Source organism: Antechinus flavipes, chromosome 2 (genome assembly GCF_016432865.1).
Source record: "Antechinus flavipes isolate AdamAnt ecotype Samford, QLD, Australia chromosome 2, AdamAnt_v2, whole genome shotgun sequence".
Lineage (NCBI taxonomy): Eukaryota > Metazoa > Chordata > Mammalia > Dasyuromorphia > Dasyuridae > Antechinus > Antechinus flavipes.
In genome coordinates this window covers 308962412-308969479 of record NC_067399.1, presented here as the reverse complement: position 1 = coordinate 308969479, position 7068 = coordinate 308962412, and positions in this window count along the sequence as shown.

Sequence of the window (7068 nt, the reverse complement as noted above, 5' to 3'; positions counted from 1 at the left end):
CCAGATTATCTTCAGCTGATGAGTTGTTGTGCTTCTAATCTTCATGGGTTTTACCAGTGAAGCACTATTTTTGAGGCTGAATTTAAAGTTGGTATTGAGAGTACGAGACGAGCTTAGAAAGACGTGTGTGCCTTCTCCACCATCTTGGCTCTTCCCCCCCATGCAGTTCTTTTAAACATATTTCCATGTTTGTCATGCTGCAAAAGAAAAATATATAAAGATGAAAAAAACAAAAGAAAAAGCAAACAGCAATAAAAAGATGAGAAAACATTTCCAACCAGAACTATTGAACACTAAAACCAAAGCATGGAAAAGCGATCAGCAAGTTTTCCTGCATCACAGGGATGAATCCAGGATAATGTAAAACATTGAAATAACATCGTGGTAATTAGGAACAATGGGGAGCCAATGCCTTATAAATTATGGAGAATTGGCTTGAGAATCAAAAAGTTCTGGGTTCAAATCATACTATCACTTACTAGATAAGTGATTCCAGGCAAATCACTTTACCTATTAGTGAATGCTGCAGGAATCTTTCTAAAAATAAACACTGTAGAGAACTGAAGCTATGTATCAGTAGAGGAAGTTACTCAACAAGAATTATCAACAATAATCACTGGAACTAAATAAGTAATTAACTAAGAATAGATGTACACATGAACTGATATGTAAATGAAGAAATAAATGAAATAGTAGAGACAATTCCAAAGTCGTATGGGTCAAGAGCAGTTATTTTAAAATATGGGAATAGATTTTTGTTAAGGACAATACCTGGCTAAAAGGGCAGGCCAATTCTCAGAAAGCCTTCACGGGTGTGAATCATAACACTTGAAGGAGTTGCAAAGCAGCCTTTGCTGACACACATGTTCCTTGTGGATTGGGAATGAAATAAATTGGAGGCAAGAGGGAAGAGGAGAAAGGTCAGAAAATAGCAACTGCCTCTCAGTCTCCTTGTATCATCTTCATCATCCTCTCACATGAAGAGGTCCATTCTACAGGTCTGAGTTAGACCTCCAGTAGCCACTGACAGGTGGCTCCCATATCACCACATATGGCACCTGAACATGGGACATAAGAAACAGAGAAACAAAGAAGCAGAAGCACCCGAGAGCTGTTCATGAGTAGGATTCTCCCAAAGTTCCTTTGGCAATCTGCAGGGAAGGAAAGGGAAAAGAGACTTGGGTAAGGCTTTTTTATTTTGGGTAATTAAATGGATCAACACATCAAAGAGCAGAGCCAGGAAACTGATGAGAGACATTTTAAAAAATGCTTCTGACTATAGTCCTCTTCTCCATTTGAAAGTTTGCCTTCATAATATCTAACAAGATTCAACACCTTCTATAATGCTGTTTGCACTCTCTAGCATGTGGACTCAGATACTTTAGTATGTGGACTAGATAACAGCCAATACATAAACGTACTGACTCTGCTGTGGGGGAGGGGGAATAATTGCATTTCCATAAAACAAAAAACAGGGAAATGTTGTAGACCATGGCTAGATGAAGGGACAGGTCAATTTTCTGAGATCCTCCATAGTTGTGAATCATAAACTTGAAGGAGTTGCAAAGCAGCCTTAGCAGATATTCCTTGTGGATTAGGAATGGAATAAATTGGAGCTGAGGGAAGATGAGAGAGGTCAAACAACACAACTGCCTCTCAGTCGAGAGGTCAGGGAACAGCAATTGCCTCTCAGTCTTGTATCATCATAATCCTCTCACATAAAGAGATCCATTCTACAGATCTGAGTTAGACCTCCAGCAACCACTGGCAGATGGCTCCCATATCACAACAGTTTTTCATAAATATATGTACCAGGAATGCTACTCCATAGCTAATTATTCTGCATTATTACCATATTTAAGTATTGGAAAATGAAATGCACTACTGTTTATTAAAGAAACCTCAATAGATAACTGCTTAGAAGTAACAACATTAAACTATACATATTTGAACCTTCACCTTCATGAAAACTAGTTTTCCATTTCTCTTCTGATGCTGCTCATTACCTAGATTTACCACTAGCATATGGAATCTGTATTAATATTTAGAATATCCATGCAGAAAAAACAGATCTTTGAAACAACAGTTGATATTTATAATTAATAATAATATGAAAATGAAGGTTTCTTCCTAAACCTTGACAGACTGAGAAGAAATAAAAAAAACCCACAAAAACAACAAAAGAATCTCTCTCTCTGTCTCTTTTTCTCTCTCTTTCTCTCTCTCTCTCTTTCCATACATATATATGTATGCACATATATATTTATATACACATATCTATGGAGAAAATCTATATATATCTATCTAAATATTTATATCTATCTATTTGTTTATCTATCTATAAAAAAGAACAGTTACAGAATGAAGGCATGATTTCTAGTGAGATAAAAAGAAGTAGGTGTTGTTCAGCATTTACATAGAGGTTGGAGCCCGAGATCTACAACTCTCATAGTAAACATGTATTGAGAGAGTTTTTTGTAGATCTGTGATGAAGTTTTAGTATGCACTGTTATATGAAACTTTTAAATTTTCTTACATATATATATATAGGAATGTACTATGTACAAATGCTTTTATATATGTATATATATAGTGTGTGTGTATATGTACATGCATATGTATATTTATGTGTATATACATATGTGTGTTTATATATTATATATTCCACACATCAACCTCATGATATAGATTATCTATTAGAGGTATTATTGTAATCTTACAGATGAGAAGACCAAGGATCAGAGATATGACATAATGTGCTCTGGGTTTCAGATCTCATATATCTTGCCTGAGGTAGCATTTGAAAGCAAATTTCTCCTGAACCTAATCCAAATACAACTTCAGTATTTTTTTTATTAAAATGTATCTCAGAAAAAACTTAGAAAATAGTATGGTAGAAATTAAGCATTGGCTAAAATCTAGCACCTTATAACAAGATAAAATTGAAATGGGTTTTTGATTTAAATATAAAGTGTGATACTATAAGCAAATTAGGAAAGATAGGGATAGTCTGTCAAATATTTGGAGATAGGAAGAATTTATGGACAAAAAAGAACTAGTGAACATTATAAAATGAAAAATGGATAATTTTGATTACATTAAATTAAAAGGTTTTTGTACAAACAAAACCAGTGTAGCCAGAATGAGAAGGGAAGTAGAAAGCTGGGAAACAATTTTATATTCAATGTTTTTGATCAAAACCTCATTTCTAAAATATAGAGAGAACTGATTCAAATTTATATAAATGTAAGTCATTCCCCTCAGTTGATAAATAGTCAAAGGATATAGATAGTTAATTTTCAGATGAAGAAATTAAAGCCATTTCTAGTCATGTGAAAAAATACTCTAAATCATATTGATTAGAGAAATGCAAATTAGGAGAACTCTGAGGCAACATTTTCCACCTGTCATATCATTTAAGAAGACAGAAATGGATAATGTTAAAAGTTGGAAGGGATGTGGGAAAACTGGGACACTAATATTGTTGGTGGAGTTGTGAACTGATCCAATCATTTTGGAGATTGAATGTGGATCAGAGCATATTATTTTCACCTTTTTGTTTGTTTGTTTGTTTTTCTTATTTATTATAGTTTTTTTCACTTTTGTCTGATTTTTCTTGTACAATGTGACAAATATGTAAATAAGTTTAAAAAGCCATTTTTAACCTATATCATATTGCTTGCTGTTTTGGGGATAAGAGAGATAAGTAGGGAGGAAGAAAAATTTGAAACACAAAGTCTTAAAAAATGAATGTTGAAAATTAGCTTTGCATGTAACAAATATTACTGAAAATTAAAAAAAAAAATAGAATGCATCCCGGGGGGAGGGGTATTTTTAGAAGTTGTAAGTACCAGAGCTAAAATTTGAACCTACATTTTTGAGTATAAATTTAATATTTTATATAATATTATTTGCTAGTTAGGAAAATTATTTCGAGTATTCCCACAGTTACTTGACATGGGTCAATTGATAGTACAGAGAATAGACTCTGTAATTGCAGTCAGGAAAACCTTCGCTTAAATCTTGCCTCTAACTCTTATTATCTGTGTAATCCTAGGCAAGTTAAATAACCTCTTTTAGATGCATTTTCTCCTTTGTAGAGAAGGATAAAATGACTTATCTTATAGGGTTTCTACAAAGATCAAATAGTATATAATATTTAATCAACCTTAAAGTTTATATAAATGCTTCTTCTTATTAATTAGCTAACTTAGATAATCCAATGTTTCTTTTGCTTGCATATGAAGATTCTAGTTTTGTCAGGAAAAAAACAAAACAAATTCCTTAAATTTAGGATCATCAACAACCTCATTCTGTCTTTGATTTGGGACATAGATTTTATATGTGGATTAAAGATAGTTTCATATAGCAAATCTTTGTTTTCCAAAATAATTAGTGAAGAAATGAATTCATATGAATATCAAAGGGTTTTCAATATTAGAAATCCATTATTAAACAGCTTCATGATTTAAAAGAAAGATTCCCTAAATGACTTCCACTGAATCAAGAATTCATGTCAACCTAACTCCAGCTCCTAAATCACCTGAAGATGAAATGTACTTGAAGTCAGGAAGACTTGGTGAGTCAGATATTGTAAGTTGTGAATAGACAAAACAAATACATAACAAGAATATAATAATACATTTTATTTAATTAACAATGGCAAACACTGTTTAATTCCTTGATAAATGTATGGGAAAAAAAAAACCTCCTTTTGGAGGCTTAAGGGTATTTATTTATTTGGGAAGAAAAAAGGTCCAGACTTGTGATAGTATTGGTTGCTTTGAAGCTCCCAGTAACGAACTTCTACCAAATACTACTTTGTCCCTTCTGTGCTACTAATAGCCTTAGAAAGTTGGGGAGTGGGGGAGGAAGATCACTTACAGATTAAGTAGCTTGCATAAAAAGTATGTTAAGTATGGTCATAGCCAATATCTTATATTAAAATTCAAGTCTTCTTAACCTAAGGTTGCATCTCCTCTCTTTACATGTGTGTATATTGTGCATGGATGTATACATATGTGCATATAAACAACTATATGTATTTTTACATATGTGAGCATATATATATATATATATATATATATATACATATATATTATATATATATGTCTTTGTTACACACACATAGATAGATAGATAGATAGATAGATAGATAGATAGATTGACTTACAGACAGATACTGAAAATGGACAATGAATTGCCTCCAAAATTAAACAAGAGATAGATGAAGCACCAATAACAAAGTAAAGGCAGAAATTCACCTGAGTTTTTTCCCAATTCCCTCTAAATACTTCAAATAATAACTTGAAGCAAATTTTAGGGCATTGGAATCCACAAAAAAGAGTTAAATAATTTTTCCAGATGAAGACAATTTAGAATGTCAACAGGGCAAATCCAAGAACTATATGAACACAATTACAGAACACTTCTCATGCAAATAAAATCAGATCAAAATAACTGGAAAAATATCAATTGCTCATGGGTAAGTTGAGCTAATAGAATAAAAATGACAATTCTGACTAAATTGGCCTATTTGTTCAATGACATAACTATCTAACTGCCAAAAATATTTATAAAACTAGAAAAAATAATAAAAAAAATTCATCTGAAAGAACAAAAAGTCAAGAATGTCAAGAGAATTAATGAAAAAAAATACAAAGAATAGTGGCTTAGTAGTACCAAGCCTAAAACTACATCAAAACCATTTGGTGTTCACTAAGAAATAGAGTGGTAGATCAATGAATAGATTAGATAAACAAGACACAATAATCAGGATCTATAGTTATCTAGTATTTAAAACTAAACCCCAGTTTCTGGAATAAGAACTCCCTATTTAACAAAAAATTCTGGGAAAACTTGGAAAATAATATGTTAAAAAGTCAGCATAGACCTACATCTTACACTCCATACCAATATAAGGTCAAAATGGATGCATAATTTGGGCATAAAGGATGACACCATAAACAAAATAGGAGAACAAGGGATAATTTACCTATCAGATCTTTGGAGAAGGAAGCAATTTATGACCAAAGAACTAGAGAACATTATGAAAGTCAAAATAGATAGCTTTGATTACATTAAACTAAACAATTTTTGCACCAAAAAAGCAATAGAAACAAAACCAGTACAAAATTGAGAAAAAAAAATCTTTACAACCAGTGTTTCTGATATAAGTTTCATTTTTAAAATACATAAAGAACTGTATCAATTTCATAAGAATATAAGTCATTTCCCAATTGATAAATGGTCAAAGGATATGAATATGCATGTTTTGGATGATGAAATTAAAGCCATGTTATATGTTATATGAAAAAAAAATGCTCTAAATCACTATTGATTAGAGAAATGCAAATTAAAACAACTCTGAATGTACCACCTCTCAGATTGGCTAAGATGACTGGAAAAAGTAAGGATAAATGTTGAAGGGGATGTGGGAAAACAGGACAATTATACATTGTTGGTAGAGTTGTGAAATGGCCCAACCATCTGGAGAGCAATCTGGAATGATGCCTAAAGGGCTATAAAACTGTGCATACTTTTTGACTCAAGCAGTGCCATTACTGGGTTAGTATCCCAAGGAAATCATAAAGGAAGGAAAAGGACTCACATGTGCAAAAATGTTTATAGCTGCTCTTTTTGTGGTAGCAAAGAATTGGAAAATGAATGGATGCCTATCAGTTGGGGAATGGCTGAATAAGTTGTATATGAAAGTAATGGAATATTATTGTTTTATAAAAACAATGAACAAACTGATTATAGAAAGGCCTGAAAAGATTGACATGAACTGATGCTGAGCAAAACAAGCAGAACAAGGAACATATTGTACATATAACAGCAAGAATGTGCAATGATCAACTGTGAGAGACTTGGTTCTTCCCAGTGGTTTAATGATTCAAAGCAATCCCAATACACTTTGGACAGAAAATTCCATCTGCATCCAGAAAAAGATAGTAGTCTAGATTGTAGTAGATAGAAGACCTGATTTCATATCCAGCCTCAGATTTTTACTAGCTGTGGGACTCTGGGCAAATCACTTAATCTCTGTCTCAGTTTCCTCATCTGTAA